The sequence below is a fragment of the Rhinoderma darwinii genome, chromosome 5 (genome assembly GCF_050947455.1).
Source record: "Rhinoderma darwinii isolate aRhiDar2 chromosome 5, aRhiDar2.hap1, whole genome shotgun sequence".
NCBI classification, from domain to species: Eukaryota; Metazoa; Chordata; class Amphibia; order Anura; family Rhinodermatidae; genus Rhinoderma; species Rhinoderma darwinii.
The window spans coordinates 319,868,075-319,892,560 of NC_134691.1; the positions used below are offsets into that span (position 1 = coordinate 319,868,075).

General features: G+C 44.2%; 1 protein-coding gene across 4 annotated transcripts in view; it reads left to right on the forward strand.

The window, feature by feature from the left end:
* The window catches only part of LOC142652100 (phosphatidylinositol 5-phosphate 4-kinase type-2 alpha), a 115,871-nt gene that overhangs the window by 26,256 nt on the left and 65,129 nt on the right, over window positions 1-24,486 (forward strand). The window contains exon 1 of one of the 4 annotated variants that reach the window (XM_075827562.1): window positions 460-479. The exons of the other annotated variants lie outside the window; for them this stretch is intronic. The gene's annotated coding sequence lies outside the window, so the exon portion shown is untranslated. Of the gene's footprint in view, window positions 1-459; window positions 480-24,486 lie in introns of those variants that run through there. 4 annotated transcript variants of the gene reach the window in all.

Genomic DNA, 24,486 nt, shown 5'->3' on the forward strand with positions numbered 1-24,486 from the left:
CTCCACTCTGACTTATAGGGGGGCACCTGCGCGGAGGACTCCCCTCTATGACATCCATGTGCCATAATAGGGTCTGTCTACAGCTAATGTCCTGAGAATTTTATTTTGCAACTCAGTGAAAAACAATATTTGCATCAATAATGGTAGAAAAACTATACCCTAGACCCCGGCTTTGTACCTTCTAAACCTCTCCTATTTCCTAATTAATTTCCTTGTTTACAAACAGTCCATAAGATGTACACACAGTGGGTTTATTTTGTTGTGTTGAGATAAAGTCTTATCTGCCATCCACATGCTACATATGAGATGTGCGAGTTGCGATATCAGGTTTCGTTACTGCCAGACGACTTTCATTTTCTATTAGTCCATTCTTTCCTACTTCGTCTTTATATAGTCTTCTATTTGCATGACAAAAAATACAAAACAAGCAAAAAGAAAATATAAAGTGTCTGATGAAGATAGAATCTCCTCTGGACAGGGTGAGTCAAAAATCAGGAACCTGACCTCCCTCTCACTCTGAATACAAAAGAAAGAAACCCCCCCCCAACTGCATAATTTAAAGAAATAACGAATCACTCCCCTAGAAATTCCCTAGTGCTGGGGACTAGTGGTCCTCTTTCGGTATCGGCCGACAAGTTCCAGAGGCTGTAGTAATACGTATCAATACACCCGCTTCTCTACAAATACAGATCCGTCAGCGTCACCGGATGTCCGTAGCCTCTGTTGCTATGCAATAGTCCAAACTCCATGCTGCTGAACATACCAAGTAGATAAAAAGTCTTCGATATGGAATTTGTAGGGTCCCTAATGAATTATTACAATGTTTTTTTTCTTCTGTAGTTTCCCTTCAAGATGGCAGAGGGGTCGAGTTGCGTATGGTGCACCCACTGACTAGTATGTGACATCCAGCACCCTGCAACTTCAGCTGTGATCGGCGCTGCCTGTCAGGCTGTAGACAGTTCTCAGACATTCTATGTGAGCCGTCTGACATGGAGCGCTGATCAGAGCCGAGGGTGCAGGGAGCTCAGCTAAGCGCATCTAAACCTTTGTTTCAGCGTCGGTGGGGGTCTCGGGACCCGGACCTCTAATGATCCAATGTCTCTTTAAATCACCCGGAAGCCTTCCCTTCTCTAGCACTTGCTGTTTATATTCGCTCACATGTATCCAGCTCCGTGCACCACTTTTTTGGTGCATCAGGTGTTACAAAATTAGACTTATATTATGTTTATGAAAATATCTCCCATTTCATGATGAATAGTCTCAATTCAATAGGTAAGGCCCCAGGTTTTCACCATGGTCTCACTGCACTTACAGTAAAGAATCCCTGTCTATGATGGGGAAATCTTTTTTTTCTCTAGACGTAGTGGTCGCTCCCTTGTCATTGTTACAGTCCTGGGTATCATGACAGAGATCTCTGTATTGGCCTTTGTTATATTTGTACATAGTTATTACGTCACCCCTCAGTCATGTTTTTTCCAACAAAATAACCCCAATTTTCATGATCTTTCTGGGTACTGTAGTCACTCAATTAAGTTTTAGTTGCCACCTTTGAACCCGAACAAGCTCTGCTATGTCTTTCTTGTACACCGGTGCCCACATCTTCTCATTCCCGCAGTAACAGCGCTTGATGCGGAGTATGGCTGGGTTCACACACTTTATTTACGGACGTAATTCGGGCGTTTTAGCCTCGAATTCCGTCCGAAAATACGGCTCCAAAGCGTCAGCAAACATCTGCCCATTCATTTGAATGGGTTTTACGATATTCTGTGCCGACGGTCATTTTTTTACGCGCCGCTGTCAAAAGACGGCGCGTAAAAAAGACGCCCGTGTCAAAGAAGTGCATGTCACTTCTTGAGACGTAATTGGAGGCGTTTTCCATTGACTCCATGGAAAAACAGCTCCAATTACGTCCGTTATGGACGCCGCGAAAAACGCCTGCACATGCCATTACGTCTGAAATTCCGGAGCTGTTTTCTCCTGTAATTTCAGCCGTAACGGAGGCTGCCGTGTGAACATACCCTATTTCTTCTTACATAGTGTACAGCTCTGACATTGACCGTCTCCGGCTGGGGAGAGGCTGACTGTATTGTCACTGGGATTACCGGACAGGAAGTCTCCGGCGTCTAATAAAATATCACTAATGTGACGCTCATCAAGGAGCTGTGGAATGTTTTAATCTCATTTCTGTGAATAACATTAAAAAGTCTTTTGATGTGAAGATAACTTGTGGGGTAGTCGCTCATTACTCACTTTACTGACTGCATTGTCTCTTTTGCTCATTTTTTCCGTTCTATCATCATTTCTTTCAATTGCCCCCAGGCCTCATTAGAGAGACTGAAGGTGTAAGGCCGGGTAAAACTACGCAGTGTATCAGACCTGGAACGAGCAGCACATTCCGTGGTTCAGTTTTTTTGACGGAATTTCCGCTGTGAAAAATAAATCAATTCATACCCCCCCCCCCGGCCGTTGTCATGGTGACGCGTCCCCCCTTTGCCTTCCGGTCCAGCCTCCCTGGATGACGCTGCAGCCCATGTGACCGCTGCAGCCTGTGATTGGCTGTAGCGGTCACATGGGATGAAACGTCATCCTAGGAGGCTGGACTGGAGGAGGATGCAGGGAGTTCTGGGTAAGTATACAATTTTTTAATTTTTTTTCTGACTTTTTGAGGCGGAGTTGCTGCGATTCCTCCACAAAAGTAGCAACACTTTGCTATTTGATGTGGGTTCTGCATCCCTATTGAATTCAATGGGGGAAACCCGCAACATCATCCACTTTGCTGCTACTAAAAAATGGTGCAGGATTTCTCTACAGAATTCTGTTGCGAAAATTCCGCAGAGTTTACGCTACGTGGGAACCCGGCCTAAAAAAAAAAGCAAAGCTTCATATGTACTACCTGTTATTAGCTGGGTTTTCCTTAACCTAGGTTAAGTTCATGGTCTTAGACCTGTGTCTGCATGCTCTTGCCAAGGGAGTGTCTTGTTAACACCCTCTTTCCCCCACTTGGATCCCATCACCAGGGGCACATGCCATCGCAGCCCCTACCTAGCTACGCTCCTGATGCTACCCATGTCCGACTAGCATTTCCATAGCATGTGGTATACAAAGGACCGTAAATGGCTTAAAGCACTTTCTACAATCTTGCAGAGTGTATGAGACCTTATATTATTGTATTTATATCTCTCTTCCCAGTTCTTACTTCTTCTTTATCTTGTGGTTGGCCAACCTACTCTTTATCTCTTCCTCCTATCCGCCCATTGCTTCACTTCCTTTTTTTTTCCTCTTCGTTATGGAATTTGTAGGGTCCCTAATGAATTCTTACAATGTTTTTTTTCTTCTGTAGTTTCTCTTCAAGATGGCAGAGGGGTAGAGTTGAGCATGGTGCACCCACTGACTAGTATGTAACATCCAGCACCTTGCAACTTCAGCTGTGATCGGCGCTTCCTGTCGGGCTGTCGTCGGTTCTGAGACATTCTATGTGAGCCGTCTTCTGCCTGACACGGAGCGCTGAAGACGGCTCACCCATTTATGCTCTCTTCAGTTCGGTCTGCCACCCTTTCTCTGTTTGCCATTGTCTACTCTGTTCATTCTTTGTTCTCTTAGGCCCTGTTCACATCTGCGTTGGAGGCTCTTTCAGGGGCCTCTGTTGCAGATCAAGCAGGGATTACCGGAAACCATAGCGCAGAAATCTGCGCTGCGATTTCCGGTAAAATCACAGATACCCCGACGGAAAGCTGACGGAACTCATTAAAGTCAATGGGTTCCGACGGCCACCGGTCGTGTCCGTTATTTCCATATTCTGCTTCTCTGACGGACCAGAACAACGGAACACACCGTTGCGGGTGTGAACACAGGCTTTATTTCCTGTTTCTCATATATCACCAACATTTTCGTCAGTGCTGTACAGAGATTGTCATCAATCCCTGTCCCCAATGGGACTAATACTCTCCTACACACTAGGCCAATTTCATAGAAAGTGAATTCCCCATATGGTAAGTGTGTTTTTGAGGAGTGGGAGGAGCACACAAACAAGGGGAACCCTTATAAACTGCATGCAGATGTTGCCTGCGGTCAGATTCAGACCCAGAACCCCAGTGGTAGACGGCAGCAGTCATAACCACTGAGCCATGTATGGTCTTTAATTCGCTGCATGGTCTACTATTCTTGCCCACTATTTTTCTATAAACCTAGTCGAATAGGGTTTTTATTTGCGGGACGAGTTGCATTTTTAATGGTACTATTTTGCATTAAATACCTTTTTATTTTTTGGGGGGAATTGGAAAAAGCACAGCAATTCACAGCACGGTATAAATGACTTTAACTTTATTCTGTGGATCGTTACGATTACGACCATAGTAAACTTTTATAAAGTTTTTGTACTTTTATTTATTTTGCACAATAAAAGTAGTTCTATTAAAAATAATTAGTTCTTCTAGTGCGGCTTTCCAAGAGCCATAACTTTTTGAGAATTCTGTCAAGAAAGTTTTATGAGTGCTTGTATTTTTTGAGACGATTTTGTGGTGTTATTGGATTACATAGGACTTAGTGAATAACTTTTTTACCTCCTTCTTTTTTTTCTTTTTTTTGGGAAATGGGATAAACAAAAAAAAAGGGCAATTCTATCATTGTTTTTTAGGTATTGTTTTTTTACGGCATTCATCATGCAGGATAAATAACCTGTTAATGTTATTTTTTTTCTGTATTGAATTTCTCTTATTTTTCAATCTCACGATGGGACTTGATCATGCACTCTATTGATTGCTTCTGCATTGCAGTTTATTATGCTTGTCAGTGTTAGGGTATGTTCACACGGCCGAAAAATCTGAAGCAGAACGTCTCCAAACATCTGCCCATTGATTTCAATGGGAAAACGGCATTCTGTTCCGACGGGCCGTTTTGAAAAACTGCCGTGTAAAAAAACGGCCGCGAAAAAGAAGTGCAGGACACTTCTTGGGACATTTTTGGAGCCGTTTGTCATAGACTCTATTGAAAACCGATCCAAAAATAGCCGTAAAAAATGTCTGAAAATCAGGAGCTGTTTTCCCTTGAAAACAGCTCCGTATTTTCAGACGTTTTTGAGTTTGCGTGTGAACATACCCTTATACTGACAGGCGGCAGATTAGCCCCTGCCTACAGTGCAGTACAGTGGGAAGGGGTTAAAGAGCATATGCCACATTTTAATTAATGTAATTTTACAAAAAATGTTATGGGAGGATTCGATTCATTGTGTCTCCATGGTAACAGACCACAAACAGATCCTGTGTAGTCTGATCCTGCTGTCCTAATTCATTCCGTATGTCCCATAGTTCTTCCTAAGGGTATGTTCACGCAGTTTATTTTAGAAACTGGAAAAATATTCGCCAATTCTGCCTCTAAAATCAGCCTATCAAGGCTGATTTTCGCAGCAGATTTTCGAATGCAAGATGTTTTGGATGCTGTTTTTTTGGCTTTTCAGCACAAAAAAATTGCGCGCCAGCTAGTCTGCAATGTTTTTTTTCAGCTTCCAATTTTGAGGCACGGAATCCACACCAAGATAAGTCAGGAGGCTTTTTTTTTTCCGTGAGCTGTAGAATGATCCTTGTGTGATCTATCACACTGATTCCCATTGAAAGCAATAGGGGACCAAAGTAAGGTGTTTTCAACATTGATTTGGACGCTGAATCAGAGACTAAATCGGCTTGCAAAATATGCTGTGTGAACACGGTCTAACATACATTCGATTGGTTAGCAAGATTTGGAGGAGCGATGGATGGCAATGTGACTGCAGAATCAGACTACAAAAGGTTTGTTTGTAGTCTGTTACCATGGAGATATAAAGATCTGTATAGTAGCTGTAGACACAACATTTTAGGAGATTTTTATGCTCGCGAAGATAGACCTTTCCTTTTAAGAAGAGCGCTACTTTTGTTGAGCCGACTCTTGCACTTTCCTTGGGGCCATAGCCATTAAAGGTAAGGTTCCAACATAGTTTCTAGGTTAGGAATCACTAGTCTTGAGAAACTTTCAAAGTTTTCATGTGAACAACTTCTAAATAATTCTTCCCATGCCATTGTCACACTAATTCTACTTCTCTTCCCGCAGCATTTTCACACGCCCATTCTCGCCTGTGGTTTGTGAAATAAATATTGCGGCTTTAATGCTTCTTTCAAGAGAAGCTTTTAAAAAAATGGGCTTTCAAGGACTTAACTGCAATTTTTTACCTGGATCATACTCCGTCACACATGAATAGAAGTAAAAGTGTTCTCTCTGTCTCTACAAAAAAAAACAACCAGCTATTCTCCTCTTTAATTTCTAGTGTAAACAATTGGCTTCTATTCTATTGGTTTTACACCCAAGTGTAAATATCAAGTTTTTCCATCTTGAATAGGCATTGACTGAGAGACACAAGATTCTACACACCCAGACCTGCTCGGTCTAGGATTACAAGCAATACGGAAATGAATAACATGTTTATCTGCAAACATAAACATATAAAAATAACCCAAGCCGTTTCCAAATGGGTATTTTTAAGCTCACAACGGCCCTGAGGGCATATGAAAGTGAATCTTCAAAAGGTCACGCTCCTGTGAGCTTATATAAGCCCAATCGCTACTTGTGAATGTATGTTGCGTGGAGCTCTAGGTGCAGCAGGTCCCTCCATCCATCAGAATAATATAATATAGCCAATGTCACCGGGAGTTCATGATCAATAATGCGCCCTACAGCACCCGGCCCGGTGCAGCATGGAAATAGCCATTTATAGCGCCATTGTACCTGCTGCTGGCATCACTTCTTGGACCGGGTTGGGCAATATGACTATAACAATTTTGAGGTAGTTACTGCAATGATGCCTATTACAATTATTGATCCAACATTGGAGGGAATGTGGAAAAAAAACCATTGTTTTGTAATTAAAGGGTTATTCCAGTTTCAGCAAATGCAACAATTTCACAGGACAGAGAATTCTGTTGACTAATGTAACAAGTTGAACACCTGTGTGATCATCACATGACCAGGACAGATTTTCAACCTCTGGGAGTTCAGAATGAAGGTTGCCATTCCAAGTCTGCAAGCGGAGATGTTGAAAACTTTGAGGAATGAATAACCAAAACGTTACTGCATCATATATGAACTTTACTTTCTGAACCCGGAAAAATGTCTCATATTTTTTTCTGTATTTCCTCTGATATCAGGGCAGCATTCTTTATTGTATACAATGTTTGCTGCCCTGATATCTTATTTTATATTACATATCAGAAGGAATGAGCACAGCGGTCCGATTTAGGGGAAACAAGGATTGGCAATGTTGGATTTTGACATGCTAAGAATTTGTACTCAGCACACCTTGCTTGTGTTACAAAAATATATATTTTTATTATGGATGCCAGAGGCTGCATGTGCGACGTCGACGTTTCGGTCAGACAGACCTTCGTCGGGCACTAGAGAAATGTACAATTGATTAGATCATGGCATGGGTATAGGAGAACTATCACTTAAGATTTACATGATAACATCATAAAATATGTCATATAGGTGAAAAAACAGAGCGTGTAACTGGGTCAATTCAAACAAAATATACCTAACACATAGGACTATGAAATCAACGTGAAAATTAAAATCAAAAACGAAAACAAAAATCTACCCACAGACTATCTAGTCTGGAATATTGTTATTATATCCAACCAAGCGCACTATCTACAGTTATAGTGATATTCCTCTGCCCAACACAACCATTCCCTCTGAGCATGCGCATGCGTTCCACCGACGAGTCAGTGGAACGCACGGCCATCTTGGCCGATGCATTCCACACGTCTAGACACACCCACCATCTCACACACACATATAAACCAGGAAGTGACCAGGGTATACCAGCGCCAACACAGAGCGGTAAGCCGCCGGTTACTGACCACAGCTACGCTATATACGCATCATATTTTGTACCGATCCAGTCCCCAGCACGGCTCAGGTAAGATACACATCATCTGAAGATGTTTAGGGTACTACACCCCCGCTATTTCACCTGTATCATCTATTTGTCTCCACCTTCTGGTCGCTTCTATATGACATGTCTATGTCCATGCTTTCTTCAGTGATGCATTCTGTGTTCATTTCTGCATTGTATATACCTGCATTGTGTATACCTGAGTTGTACCTCCATATTGTCCGTAAAATATGACGACCGTATCTATATTTATGCCTTAAATCAGTACCATAGATCATCATGTTATTCCACCGCGCCTTGTGCTCGCACAACGATTCGTATCGTCCAAATTATGAGTTTCCTAGACAAAAGATTTCTCTCCATAGCCATATGGTACATTCCCTGATGTGTTGCATGTACCTGGGATCTAGGTCTCTGTTTCCTCCTTTTTGTTTTCGTTTTTGATTTTAATTTTCACGTTGATTTCATAGTCCTATGTGTTAGGTATATTTTGTTTGAATTGACCCAGTTACACGCTCTGTTTTTTCACCTATATGACATATTTTATGATGTTATCATGTAAATCTTAAGTGATAGTTCTCCTATACCCATGCCATGATCTAATCAATTGTACATTTCTCTAGTGCCCGACGAAGGTCTGTCTGACCGAAACGTCGACGTCGCACATGCAGCCTCTGGCATCCATAATAAAAATATATATTTTTGTAACACAAGCAAGGTGTGCTGAGTACAAATTCTTAACCTACACCCGGGTTGGGACCCTACCTCGAGCACCCAAAGAAACCAGTGCCATCTGAACACAACCATATATGGATTTTGACATGCGTCGTCCTTTCTTCTAAGATATTAGCAGCGCAAGAGGGGTATGTTAGAATCGTGTCGCCCTCCACCTATGGCAAAAAATAGGCATTTTCTACTGTTCTGAACATCCATGTTTATGGGGGTGACGGGGTTATCTTATTATCTATATGGTTAGCTTTAGGTATTATGGACTCGTGTAGCAAAACTATCCCGCATGAATGTATGTCCTTGTTGCTGTCGCAACCAAAGGTCCGTTTTTCTAAACTGCACTAAAAAAAATGAATGTGGACTCTGGTTGGTAAGGGGAACAAAGAAATATCCCTGCTCTGATACACCAGGCCCAATATATATAATGCCTACGCATTATTCTGTGGTCTATATAAAAGAGTAGCGCAGATGTCGCCTGGCTTAGTAGGTATCCATAGGAGTCTGAATGTTTAGCTCACAGAGGATTACATAGACTAAATACAATTGTAGCAAACTCTCAGCTGTGAAAAGTATTAGTTGTTTACGTGTTTTCACCCTCTAAATATGAACAGGAATGTTCCCCTTCACTGACAACAAGCAGAGATCTTCAAAATGGTGAGGAATTGAAACCCAAAGGGGTAGATTTATTAATACTGTCTTAAGGATAGGCCGGATAAAAGTAGACCAGGCAGAGAGAAACTGCGCCGAAATGACTCAGTGGCGCACGCTGGATGATAAATGTCTAGCAATATGCACCACGTTAGACACGTTTCTCTTCCTTACACCACCTTATAAATGGCATACTATAAATCAATATATTGCAGCAAAAAACACCCCATTAACACATCTGCTTCATTTTACGACTTTTTTTTAACACAAATTTCAAAACTGACGAGAAAGGGGCAAAAAGTGTCTAAAACATAATTTGGCACACAGCAGGTACTCCAGTTTTTTGGCGCAATCTGTGCCAGAATTCTACTAAATAAATTTCCCCCAAAGTCTATTCGAAAGGTGTGGACCTTTAGGCCCCATGCACACGACCGTACAATTCGTCAGTAATTGCGGTCCGCAATTACGGGCCCATTCAGTTCTATTGACCACAGACACCTTCCCGTATATTTGCAGGAAGGTGTCCGGGCCGTAGAAAGCTTCCGCAAAAGGTAGGACATGTCTTCTCTTTTGCTTTTTACGGACCATGCTCCCATACATTGTACGAGAGCATGGGCTGAAAATTCGGGGAACTGTCCGTGGCCGGCTGTGCCCGCAGTCACGGGCAGTGATTACGGGCACAGCCCTGTGCATGAGGCCTGATTTACCAGTGTCCTTTAAAGCATTTCTAAATGCAGATTCTTGATGAACACAGACGAAAAATAACTTTGAGGGATGTTCACACAGGGCGGATACGCTGCGTAAAAGCACATAGGGTATCTGCCCTGTGCGCCGCAGGGAATTCCGACCAAAAACTGCACCAAATTGTGGTGCAGTTTTTCGACCGGAATGTCCGCTGCGGAAATCTGCACCTAAAAATAAAACCTTACGTAACCATGGCGATGCGTTCCCCTGCCGTCCAGCCTCCTGGGATGACGTTTCTTCCCATGTGAAATATGAAGAAAACACCATACCCACAGCATGTGCTGCATTTGGGAAGAAATGCTACAAGCCATAAAATTGCCTCAAAAACGGCACAAACCGAAATGCAGTTGTGTGTAGTTCATTTGATATTTTAACATAGACTTTAATGTAACACCTGGCCGCACTAAAAAATGCAGCTATAAAAGGCCATGAAAAATGCAGCAAACGCTGTGTGTGAATCTAGTCTAAGGGGTTCTCTAAGTCAGTGGTTTAACTATTGCTGCAGCGGCCTCTAAAGGGCCTGCGGCATGAGGGGGCTTGTGCTGCTCGCCGTCAGCGGTAGCGACTCCACATTCAATAGTATCTGCATTCTTAGGACGCAGATACTCTTGGTAGAGATATCTCCCTGCTCAGCTATTTACTAGGCTACAGGCCACGTTCAGCCTGCAATTTATCAGGCGCAGGGACTGGATCCCTGCACAGGCCGGCGTGATCACGTCGGCCTACGCAAGGATCCCGTCGACATTGATGGGGCTGTTGAGAAGCTACGTTCCTCGTGGGAACGGGGCCTAGGTGAGTATATATATTTTTTTGTTTTATTTGTTTGGGGGGGGGGGTGGTATATACAGGGAGTTGTATGGCACTATCTTCAAGGGAAAGGTGGGGGCCGCTATCTACAGGGGCTGTATGGCGCGATCTACAGGTCAGAGGCTGTTTGGCACTATCATCAAGGTGGGAGGTGTGGGTGCTATCTACATGGGGGGGCTGTATGGCACGGTCTACAAGTGGGAGGTGTGGGTGCTATCTACATGGGGGGGGGCTGTATGGCACGGTCTACAAGGGGGGGAGGTGGGGCCACTATCAACAAGGGGGGGTGACATTGTCTACAGGGGGGGGCTGTAAAGCACTGTCTACAGGGGGGCACAATCTACAGGGGGCTGTGTGTGGCACCCAGGGGAGGGGCGCCAGGTTAAGAGTTTGCTATGGGGCCCAGTCTTTCCTAGTTACGCCCCTTCTCCAAGTCAATGATCACTTGAATGGGATGAGCAGCAGCACCGGTCACAGTCTCTTGTATGGATGAGCTGATGGGCCTATCCAAACAATGAAGGGGATGCGGCGCTCAATATGCTGATTAGCAGTTGTCAAACCCCCACCAATCTAACATTGATGGCCTATTCTAAGGATTGACCATTAAAAAACCCATGAAACACACTGCAGGGAGACTCATGCAGTCCCCCGCTTCTCTGGTTGGCCCCCGCACCACCACATAAAAATGACAATTGTAACGAGCCATGCACCTGTGTTATCACATGACCAGTAAAGTTCTTTCAGTAATGAACAATGAGGGTTCCCATTGAATATCAGCAAATGGAGATCTTGAAAGTATTTTGGAAATTTGTGTCAGTCTTCATTGTGCAATGACTAAAACCAGAATATCCTTTAAATAAAGGAATTTCAACTGTGATGTGTTCTTATAGGGCATGTTCACACTCAGTTTTTTTGCAGGCAGATAATTCTGCCTGGAAAAATCAGCTCTAGTCTTTTTGAAGTGGTTTTGCACTGCACGTGTTTTTTGCTACGTTTTTTTTAAGTGTTTTTTTCTCTCTATTTCTTGGAGACAAAATTAAAAATTTTTGGGCATCAATAATCGCAGCAAAAAAACATGTGCACACGACCTCTTTTCAGACGTAATGGAGGCGTTTTACGCCTCGAATTACGCCTGAAAAGACTGCTCTAATACGTCTGCAAACATCTGCCTATTGCTTGCAATGGGTCTTACGATGTTCTGTGCAGACGAGGTGTAAAATTACGCCCGCGTCAAAGAAGTGCAGGACACTGCTTGGGACGTAATTGGAGCCGTTTTTCATTGACTCTAATAAAAAGCAGCTCCAATTACGTCCGTAAAAGACGCCGCGAAAAACGCGTGCACTTGTAAAAACGTCTGAAATTCAGGAGCTGTTTACTCCTGAAAACAGCTCCGTAATTTCAGACGTATTTGGCGTTGTCGTGTGCACATACCCTAATAGTGATGAGGCGTAACTTGAAGCTCCTGGACTCCAATGCAAAATCTGTAACAGGGCCCCACCTACCATATATCATTTATAATACTTGTGGATATTTATGTGGCTGAGGGACTTTTGGGCCACCTCAGGCCCCAGGGCCTGGGTGTGACTGCTACCTCTGCTACACCCCTGGCGATCGGTCTACCTGCTGCTTTCTTCTGATTTTATTATTTTATTCATGAAGTTAAAAATGTTTACGGCCTTCTTCACACGAACGTATAATACGTTCGTGCTACGCGCGTGGCACGGACCTATGTTAATGAATGGGGCCGTTCAGACTGTCAGTGAATATCACGCAGCGTATGTCCGCTGTGTAAAACTCATGACATGTCTTATATTTGCCTGTGTTTCGCGCTGCACGTACCCATTGAAGTCAATGGGTGCGTGCAAATCGAGCACGGCACACGGAAGCACTTCCGGGTGCCGCGGGTGATGCTCGATACAGCAGTATAAACTATGAATGAAAGCCGAAAAGCACCACGTGCTTTTCTGTTTGTAAACATAAAAACAGAGTGTCATAATGATGCCGGCTGCGCGAAAATCACACAGCCGCGCACCATATGCTGATGCCACACGGACCTTTTGCGCGCGCAAAATGCACACGCTCGTGTGAATCTGGCCTAAAGGTAAGAGACACTAGTGAGGCTGGAACCAAATATCCTACATGGCCATGTACATAAAGTCTGCACACAATCCTCTTTCAAGGGGTTATCCCATGAAGGACATTTATCACCTAACCACAGGATAGGTTTTAAATGCCGGATTGTTGGGGGCCCCACCCACCAAACATTAGAACGAGGGTCCCGAGCCAGTGTACTCAACGGTTTCAGTCAGCCCCATAGACATTGAATGGAGCGCAGGGGCGTAACTAGGAAAGAATGGGCCACATAGCAAACTTTTGACTGGGCTCCCCCCTTGTAGATAGTGCCCCCCATAGATAGTGCCATGCTGCCCCCTGTAGATAGTGCCCATCACCTCTCCCTTGTAGAGAGTGCCATATAGCCCCCACCTCCCCTTTGTAGATAGCGCCCCCCAAACAAATAAAACAATACAATTATACTCATCGAGGCCCCGTTTCTTCGACGAATGGATCTGCTCCACAACGCCGATGGGATCCTTGCATAGGCCAGTGTGATCCGGTGACATCATCATGCGAAAGTGGCGTGTAGCCTAGTAAATGGCCTAAGGACGCAGATACTATTGAATGTGGCGTCACTACCGCCGTAGCGGACATAGTGGCTGCTATAGGCGCCACTGCTATGGCTGCTAAAGCGGTAGTTATGCCACTGATGGAGCGGCAGGGCGCATGCTTGACCACCACTCCATTCAAACTCATCCTTACTAAGCTTGCGCAGTAAGGCGGTACGGGGGTCCAGTGGCCGGTGGTGGTCCCAGCAATCAAATATTTATCACTTATTCTGTTGCTAAATCATATGACTAGTTTTTAAAGGAACTGATGCCTAGTGCTGGGCCTGGCTGAGCGGCACTGGGCCTGGCTGGGCGGCGCGGGGCCAGGCGGAGCGGGGCCAGGCGGAGCGGCACTGGGCCTGGCTGAGCGGCACTGGGCCTGGCTGAGCGGTATGTAAGGGTCATGCACCATTATCTCAGGCCTGCACTAGGTATAATACAGAGTATCCACCGCTCCCTGAAGTGTTCCTTTAAAAACACAAAGCAGTGACTGAATGCTGCAGATATCACACTCTACACGTAATACTACCGTCATTTAGTTTTTAGTACTAAATAGTGAGTATGATTCAGGTGAGTCCTACGTAGAGCGAGCGCCGCCATAATAGAAGTAACATTGGAATAGTTCACAAATTACAATGTCAAAGTCGGGGGGGTTGGATAAGGAATTTGTTAAGTAGTCAGTCGGCAGCTGCTTTCCATCATCTCTGAAAGACGGAGCAGAAAGGAAATGTGGTCTATATTAAGCCTGTGCATGTCTTTCCATATCCTGCTCTTGCTAGCGCTCTGGTAACATATCAGCTTGTCACCCCCAGTGAAGAATTGCTGATGTCATCGTCTGTCATTTCTAAAAACCAAGCGGCTTATTGCTCATTTCAGATTGAAACGTTGTTGTCTGTGTTTTATCTACTACAGGGTGGACAATATTGGGGAGAGTTGTTCCTTAAGGCCTTATTTACACAAACGTGTTAAATGTCCGTGGGACGGCCGTTGAAACAGCGTCCACCCCACGGACCTATGTAATTCAATGTGGCCGTTCACAAATCCGTTGTTTCAACGGACCGTGTGAATGTCCTATCTTTCCGCGCGTCACGCATCCCTCCATAGACTCTCAACTATGGTGGATGCGAGACATCGCGTCCCGCAGCACTGAGCACGGATGCACCTCGGACGTGAAAAACTGCAGTTTTTCATGTCTGAGATGCGCAGCGCTCGTGTGAATGAGGCCTAAAGGGTATGATCATCGTGAGGTCCAAAACATGTATAGTTTCCAATGCAACATTGCAAGGCATTGCATGGGATAGATACACTGTGCATTCTTCTGAATGTCTAGCCAAACACTTTCCACGTAGGCCTTATTCACACAGTGAAGTTTTGGTGCAGTTTTTTAGATGCACTTTTTAGACACAGCCAGGGGGGATCGTAAAGGAAGTAGAAGTATAAATTTATAAAGTATAAATTCTACATTTTTTTTTTTATTTTTTTTTTAAATCTACTCCTGGTTGTGGCTTCAAAAACTGCACCAAAACTGCATTGTGTGATTATATCCTAAGGGTGCCTTCAGACATTGCAGTTGAGGCGTGGTTCTCGCCGCACGTCCAAGAACAGCAGGTCAAAAACCGCAAGTTTGTACAACGAATTGCTGCAGTTTATCAGCCAGGACAGATGAAGAAACATTCAACAAACTTCTGACATACCATAGTGACATGTCAGAAGTTTGGATTGGTGGGGGTCTGAGCACTGAGACCCCCACCATTCGCTAAAAAGAAGCGGCAGAAGTGCTCGTGTGAGCGCTCAGCCGCTTTGTTTCTGTTTGGCTATTTCCAGAAAGCCAATGTATCGGAGTACAGGCTCATAGACTTTCTATTGAGTCCATACACCGATACATCGATTTCCGGAAAAATCCGGATTTCTGCCGCTTCGTTTTCAGCAATTGGTGGGGGTCTCAGTGCTCGAACCCCCACCAATCAAAACTTCTGACATGTCAGAATTTTGAACGTTTAGTTACCCTTTAAAACTGCTGCAATTTGCAGTAAAACTGCTTGCTTTTTTTGGCATGCAGTTATCAACCGCGCAGCAAAAACGGCACCTCAACTGCAATATGCTATGTGATATAAACTGAAATCACAACGCAAGTGTGAACCTAGTCTAAGCAATATACACTCGGGGGAACTATTAGCTACGATAGAAGCAGGTACTGAACTTAAAAGGTTTTAACAAACGTCTTGAGCTTCAGATGGCCGAAAATACTCATTTAAAGATCTTTCTGCTGACTATATGCGCCATTTTGTGGCATGAACGAGTTTGATAGATGCAGAACATGTTACAGAGAGATGACCGGAGATGGCACCTACACCAGTTGATAACACCCTCGCTAATATTGACGGCCCTGCCTAGAGTTCAGTGAGAACAGTTACCTCTACTAAGGCCCCATGCACACAAACGTGCTTTTGCGGCCGCAATTCCCCCGAAAATCCACGGGAGAATTGCGGCCCCATTCATTTCTATGGGGCCATGCACACGACCGTAGTTTCTGCACCGCAGAAAGAACGGACATGTCTTATTACGGCCATCTACTGCGGTCCAGGCTCATAGAAAATAATGGCCGCGGCCATGTGCATTGCCCGTGATTTGCGGGCGGCTTGCGGCTGACAGTCCGCTGCCGGCCGACCCGAAAATCACGGCCGTGCACATGGCTACGGTCCTGTGCAAGAGGCCTAAGTCTGTGGCTGACCTTTCAATATTAGTTGAGGCAGCATGCCGCTCATAAAAAATGTTTCCGGGGGCCCTTTGTTTTAGCAATTTGTGAGGATCGCAGCCCATTGACCGCCACCAATACGAACTGACTTGCAAGTAACTGTAACTTGAGATCTATTGAACGATGATCATCTGACCACACTCCCAGGTATAGGAAGCCGATGTTTACATTCCAGTATGTCACAGCCTCCGGGTGAAAGGGGTTTGCTGATGGGAGGTATTAATTGGTGGGTCCCTCTTACACACTATATGGACAAAAGTATTGGGACACACCTCTTTATCATTGCCACAGGTGTATATCATCCAGCACCTCGCCATGCAGTCGCCTTTACAAATTTGTGAAAGAATGGATCGTTCTAAAGAGATCACTGATTCCAGCGTGGTCCTGTAATAGGACGCCATCCTGGCAACAAGTCCGTTCCTGCAATTTCTTACCTCCTAGATATTCCACCATCAACTGTGAGTGGTATAATGGTAAAGTGGAAGCGTTTAGGAACCACAGCATCTCAGCCACGAAGTGCAGACCACGTAAAGTTACACAGGGGGTCGCCGAGTGCTGAGCTGCTTAAAAGTCGCCAACTCAACAACTGCAGAGCTCCAAACCCCCTCTGGTATTAATATCCATAAAAATGCTGTCCCTCGGGAGCTTCATGGCATGTATTTCTATAGCCGAGCAGCTGCATGCAAACCTAACGTCACCAAGCACAATGCCAAGGGTCGGATGGAGTGGTGTAAAGCCGCCACCGGACTGTGGAGCAGTGGAAACGTGTTTTGTGGAGTGATGAATCATCTTCTCTATCGGACAGTCTGATGGATGAGTCTGGGTTTGGTGATTGCCAGGAGAACGTTACGTGCCTGACTGTATTGTGCCAGCTGTAAAGTTTGGTGGAGGAGGGATAATGTTATGGGTTTTTTTTTCAGGGTTTGGCCCCTTAGTTCCCGTGAAGGGAAATCTTAATACTTCAGCATCCCGAGACATTTTGGACAATTATAGCTTCCAAATTTGTGTGAACATTTTGGGGTTCGGCCCTTTTCTGTTCCAGTATGACTGCGCCCCAGTGCACAAGGTCCATAATGACATGGCTGGTTGGTTAGTTGGTTGGTTGGGGGAGCTCGTTGTGGAAAACTCGACTACCCGCACAGAGTCCTGACCTCAACCCCATCCAACACCTTTGGTATGAACTAGAACGGAGATTGTGAGCCCGGCCCTCTCCTCCAACATCCGTGTCTGACCTCACAAATTCTCTTCTGGATGTATGGGCAGAAATTGCCACAGACACAATCCAAAATCTTGTAGAAAGTCTTCCCAGAAGAGAGGAAGCTGTTTTATCTGCAAAGGGGGGACCAACTCCATATTAAGGCCTATGGGATGTCATAAAAGCTCCTATAGGTGTAATGTGTAGGTATCCTAATACTTTTGTCTATATAGTGTATCTAGAGAAGTCGCTAACATTTCTCAAGTTCCTCTACTACAACAAAAGTTCTGTTTTTGGTTTCTGTGGGTAACCGTATATTTTTGTGTACATAGTGATATCATGTGAGTCTCTATATGTGAGGGATTTGTGCATTCATTTCAGTGATCACTTCCAGTAGCTACTCCCTCTGTAAATGAGCCATGTAGCCTGTAGGACGATCCATAGACTTGTGTAGTGTTCAGCAATCTGTGGACAGTATGGAATGCCGAAAATCCTAAGCATCACAGCAGCTGACGACGCGAGTATTATAACGGTCGGAAGTTTAGAGACCTGGTTCTTGAAGCTCGTAATGTGAATTGATGTATTTAAGCCACAATTTGTTCCGTTTGTTCTCTGTGCTTAAGATTTGCTGTTTTTTAGGACATGCTGCGTTTTTACGCAAACTATAACTTGTCATGTCATCGATGTATTTGTGCTCTTATTTCTGCCATTGACTTCAATGACTGAAAAAAAACAATGGCCCGAAGGTAAAGCTGCAAGTAAAAACCACAGTCACAAGTTTTACATGTGTCACTACGATGTGGTTTTACGTAGCATCAATATTAAGAATATTTCCTAGCACTACGCTTTTGGCTGTGCAGTAGTAGTATTGGCACAATCTCTAGCGCTCTTTCTTTGCAGCACTTTGGGGACCAGCCTTTGTCCCATCCCTGTTTTATTATAGGGCATATGAATGTGATAAGTGGGTTCCCTATTTGGGACCCTGTTATCCAGAGCAGCACCCACATTTCCATGACCCACTCTAAGTATGACTCTGGTCGCAAAGGGGGTATGCGTGGCTGTATGAGGCCCCCTTGAGTAACGCTAGATGAAGCACCCTGTTTAACTGCACAGGTCACACACCCCTAAGGCCGGCCCTGCAGGAGGTGACCCTGACTAATGTTCCCCTTCATCCTGGAGCTAGAGATTTCTTTTTTTAACACTAAACGGTCAAAGCACAGGAGTGTTGTCATGGGGACAAAGACAATGATACTTTTCTCATAGGAATAAGCTATTTAAAAATGTTTTCCTTCTGTGCCGAGTGATCTGGAAAGAGTTTAAAAGTGAAATGCACATTGCAAGCGTTTATAGGTTAAGATCAAAAACATTTTACGTCACTGACCAGAAGCAACTTCTCATTTTTATATTCATGAAAGCATTGCTGTTAATTTTTTTTCCTCTTCATGTTACTTGGTAGAACTTTAAAATCTCTTTCACAACCGCAGCGATCAGATAAAAATCAAGTTTCGACTATAGAAGTGTTTCTATGCAAGTGTCCTGCGTACCATCAGCAGATGAGGCGTGTATTACATGGAAAGTACTTTCCACTTCACTTTCCTACTTCCTCTCACTTTATGTGCATGTCGCAGGCGCACAGTGGATTTTGGAGACTGGACGATCATTTAAAACTCTGCTCGTACTGGGCTTTGGAGTTTAGTGGGTGGTCCTAATCACTAATTGACAGCTATCTGTATTCGCCCTCCTACAGTGAAGCTTGTCAATCACTAGATAGGACCGCCCATTTCCAAAAAGGGGTCTGGGTCTTAGCGGGCCTGACAAATTTATAACCATTTACACCAGAAAACTGGTGTAAATTATAGTGGAAATCTACACCAGTCCCTAGCCGGCATAGAGTCCACACTGTGGGGCATAGCAAGGTAGAGGCATGTGCTGGGCCCGGTACCTTGCCCCCCAGATTGGACAACCCCTCCCCCTCTCCCTTTAGACAATTAAAAAGAAGAAAATTATGCTCACCTTTCCGTTCCTCTTCTTGTACTTACGCCAGGCAGCATTCGGATGTTGTATGTGACGCAGCACTGATGACGTTGAGTTCTGGATCGCATATAAGGCCCTGATTCGGCTTGGCGTCAGGACCTTGTATGAGCCGTAGCATGTGGAGGAAGGGAAGAGGAGCGGTGAGGTGAGGATCGTTTTTTTGTCTTATTGAGGGGAATGGTTGGTGCACGGCCACTATTGTGGCACACGGCGGCGGTCACGGCCAGCAGGAAGATGAGACAGATTTATTAAGAGGTGTCTACCTCTTAATAAATCTGTTGCATTTTACACCAGCAGTGCAGATAGCGAATGAAATGCCAGTCTTCGTAAATCTGCCGCAATGAGCATGAAGGAAATATGTTCCACTTTTTAGTTTTACTCTAATTTTCAGTGCATCTCTTTCTAAACGGTCTCTGAAGAACATAAAGTTCGGTGCAGGGAATGCAGCGCTTTACAGTTCCATGACGCATGTTGACCATGAATATAATCCTCCCTTCCTGCGCCTAACTGCAGCATTCTCTGGACCGAGAAGAAGGAAGAAATCTTGGCAAAACAGAAGTTTTTTTTTACTGAGTAAAGTGACATGTTATTTAAAATGAAACGTAGATTTAGTGCTTTTTGGGCTGAAAGCCAACGTAGCCGGACACCAGCGCTGTGTTCAGAACTAGAAACCCAATCCAGACCCTCCACCCACCTAAACAGCGTTATTGGAATGCAGCAAACAAACAATGACATCACGTAACTCGGAGATGGAGCTTGCAAAAAACTTCTAGCATGATGGGCGTCTTACAGGATTTAGATTCAGTAGCCTGTTCACTCTTTCTAACTTTTGTGTTCTTCAAAGGAGTTTTACCATGAAAACCATTGACGGGATATTGATTTTATATGCCATGCATCACGTTACGCATCCGACCACTAATCCTGGAAACAGAGTTGACCAGTACTCCAATTCCAAAGGAGAGTTGGCTGCACGTGTGCTGTCTTTCTATTTAGGTCTTCAGACTGGAGTGACTGCATATGTGTGACCACTTCTCCACTGAGAGTGAGGACCGGGCACCATCATTCCCAGGACCATGGCGGCCTCCGCAATATGACATTTATGGCACATCCGACTGATATGCCATGAAAGCCTCTGATGGGAAAACCCCTTCAAGATCTCAGGTGCAATGGGCGAAAATATTTTGCCCCATCCCCTTAAGATCATTTTGACTTAACACTAACAGTAGGAGCCACACCAAGGAGCAGATCTCCTATCCTAATTTGAAAGTCTTTCCCTTTACTGTCTAGTAATCTACAATGCACCCCAAGAATGAGTCTCCTGGTTGTCAATAACCCATAATGTACCCATAAGAGTTGAAGGTCATTCTAGCCCAAAAATGTATCAATATCATAATATGCATGAATTTAGTAGACCGCTAAAATGCACCAGTTTATCAGGATGGCACATGTATTATATTTTGGCATATTTTAGGGCTCCTTTTAGCCATGTTTTTTTTGTCTGTTTTTCAACGTGGAGGTTAAGTTAAAATTTGTTATTTGTCAAACAGATCATATATTTGGCGCACACCATATACGCCATTATTACACAATTTTCTTTATGACTTTGCCGCATGTTGCTTATTGAATGGGCTCAATTTACACATGTGGCACAAACATGTAAAATACAAAGATTTATGGAAAACCAACACAATGCCTTTAACAGACAAACCTCGTTTATTGCAAATAGTGAAGAATTAAAGGGGTTGTTCAGGTTTAGTAAAAAGTCCGATTTTTATTTAATTTTTAATTTTTTTGTTTTACTCCCAGAAACAGCGCCACTTTTTTCCAAAAGGCTGCGTCTGGTATTGTAGTTCAGGAGAATGGGGTTGAGTTTCAATACCAGACACATCCAATGGACAGGAGCGGTGCTGTGTCTGGGGGAAAAAAGTAAACCTTTACTCCTAATCTTGAACAACCCTTTTAAATACCATAAAAGGCGGGTGCATTTTGAGCAATTCTTTAATAATAACTTCATTGCTCACAATACAATTCCCTAATACGTTAGAGCTTCCCTTTGAATGTAATAGTTCTTATATGTGTGGCTACGAGTATTAGGGCTCATTCAGATGAGCGTGATTCTCGTCCGCGTGCTGTGCGTTGAAACCACGCACAGCACAGGGACCCATTGATTTCAATGGGGCTATTCACACATGCGTGAGTTTTGACGCAGCGAGTGTCCTTTGCGTGAAACTCACTGCATGTCCTATATTGATGCATTTTCACGCACCTACGCGCCCATTGAAGTCAATGGGTGCGTGAAAACCACGGACAGCAGACGAACGCACATCCGTGTGCTGTCCGTGTTTGACGCATCAATTACATTGAAAAAAAAAAAAGTGCTTGCAAGTGGGTGAAAAACACATGCCACACGCAAAGCACACTGATGCAAAAACGCAACGCACATGGACAGATTTCCGCACGTAAATCCATCACATTCGTGTGGATGTAGCCTTAGACATGTGAGATCATATGTGAACTTACTGGACCAGTAAACTTCCCCCTACAGCGGACCTTTCATCCACGGTAACATTTTGTTTAATAACTACCACAGTTAAAAGGTAACTAAACGTTCAACAAACTTCTGACATCTCAGAAGTTTGGATTGGTGGGGGTCCGAGCACTGAGACCCCCACCAATCACTAAAATGAAGCAGCTGAAGTGCTCGTGTGAGCGCTCAGCCGCTTCGTGTTTGTTCGGCTTTTTCCCGGAAATCAATGTAGCGATGTACGGGCTCAATAGAAAGTCTATGAGCCGGTACTCCGATACATCGGCTTTACGGAAAGAGCCGAACCGACATGGAGCAGCTGAGCGATTACACGAGCGCTTCAGCCGCTTCAATTTAGTGATTCACTCAGTGCTCAGACCCCCACCAATCCAAACTTCTGACATGTAACTATGACATGTCAGAAGTTTGAACGTTTAGTTACCTTTTAATTTCACCCTTTCTCTGATTTTTCCGTGCTGCTGCCTTTGTGGTATGTTTGAGCTCAGAACTGGAGAAATATTAGCTAAAGGCATAGAATGACAGTGTTCTTAATATTTCACTGTTACTTGTACGATAAGCTCTGAGAGAGAAAGCCTTGTAGATATTGGAACAACACTTTTGTGTACCTTGGAAAGTGGCTGTAGGCGAGGCCAAGATAAACATTGTTCCTGTTTAGAGATCTAAATTAAGCGTCGACTCTGTAGGTCTTACGTTAGTAATCTAACTTTGCTAATTTCCCTCCAATTTTCCAGACGTGTTACCTTCGCTTACATTAAAATTTGTTTAAAGAGCATTTTCCAATAAAAACCTGGGAAAATACGTTTTTCTAAATTTTGTTCTCTTTTGGGAAATCTTTTAAAGTGGTGTTTTTTGTTTTCATTTTAATTTTTTCCTTGGAAAAAAATCCCACCAATTCTTCCATTGTTTTTTGGGTTTTGCTCTTACGGCGTTTACTGTGCAGTAAAAATTAGTTAAAAGGGGGTGTTCAGGGTAAAAAAAAAATGTTTTGTTCCTTTAAATGACAAGTAAAGACTACTTACTTATAGACGGACGCTGCATCGGTAACGCGACCCCCTCAACGCCCACAGTTCATTGGTAGTAAGTGGTTACGACATCCTGTCACCTACATCACTCGGCTAAACACGCAGAGTGAGAGGTTCGGGGAGCGTGGATATAGATGAGGAGAAGGAGGGACAGGCGAATAAAAAAAAACTCCCAGTTGCCCGAAACCGAGAAGCAGAGTTGTATGTGACCGCCACTGAAAACGGTGGAGCGTCGGATTTAAATCCGCACATTTTTTTTTTCCTACCTGAAAAACCACTCTAACTTTATTCTGCGGGTCGATTATGATCAGAGCGGTACCAAATGTGTAAAGGATCTGCCAGGCACAACTTCTGTGTATACGCACATAGGTAATCAGTCTGCACCTGAGTCTATCTCTCTGAGACTGACTCCATCTTCCACCACTCAGGATGGCAGGCTTAGGAGTGGGAGAGCCTATCACAGCCTGGCCAGACGGAGCTAGCTCCCGCCCTCTGTCTATTTATACCTGCCTTTCCTGTTCCTCCTTTGCTTGTGATTCTTCTCGTTTGGTTTCCTGGCCCTGCTGCGGCTTCTTGTACCATTGTCCTTGCTTCATATTGACCCCGGCTTGCTGACTACTCTCCTGCTCTGCGTTTGGCACCTCGTACTCTCCTGGTTTGACTCGGCTTGTTCACTTCTCTTGTTGCTCACGGCGTTGCCGTGGACAACTGCCCCTTTCTTCCCCTAGCTCTGTGTACCCTTGTCTGTCGTGCACTTATTGAGCGTAGGGACCGTCACCCAGTTGTACCCCGTCGCCTAGGGCGGGTCGTTGCAAGTAGGCAGGGACAGAGTGGCGGGTAGATTAGGGCTCACTTGTCTTTCCCTACCCCCATCATTACAAAATGTATATAGTTTTCTACCACTTTTACAAAATAAAAAAAAATAAAATATATATATATATATATGCGTGATTGGTCTCCGGATATGGAAACACAAAACAAATTATGTATGCGTGTGTATGTGTATATATATTTGTTTTGTGTTGCCATATACTGAGACCAATTACTTTTTTATTTTTATTTTTGGAGCTCTGTGAGGGCTTGTTTTTTGTGGGGAAAGCAGTGACACGCCCCCTTGCCAGTTCGGCAGAAGATTGATCTTGACAGCTGAAGAGTGAGAGCGCTCTCCTGTCTCCTCGCTCTTGCTGTAACTGTCCGTATCTGATTGGACAGTGTCACAGCCATAGTAACACGCCCCCTTGCCATTAAACTCTTTATTGACAGTTCAGGGGGTTATTTAAATATTGGCGCCAAATAGAACGGCACAGATGTCTAAATAGAGAGTAGAATTTTTTTTTTTTAAAGTGCCCCATGGTTTGTCCAGCCCTCCCCATTACATGCTGCACTCAGCTGAACATGTATGGGGAGGTGAAAGGTTCTCTTTAAA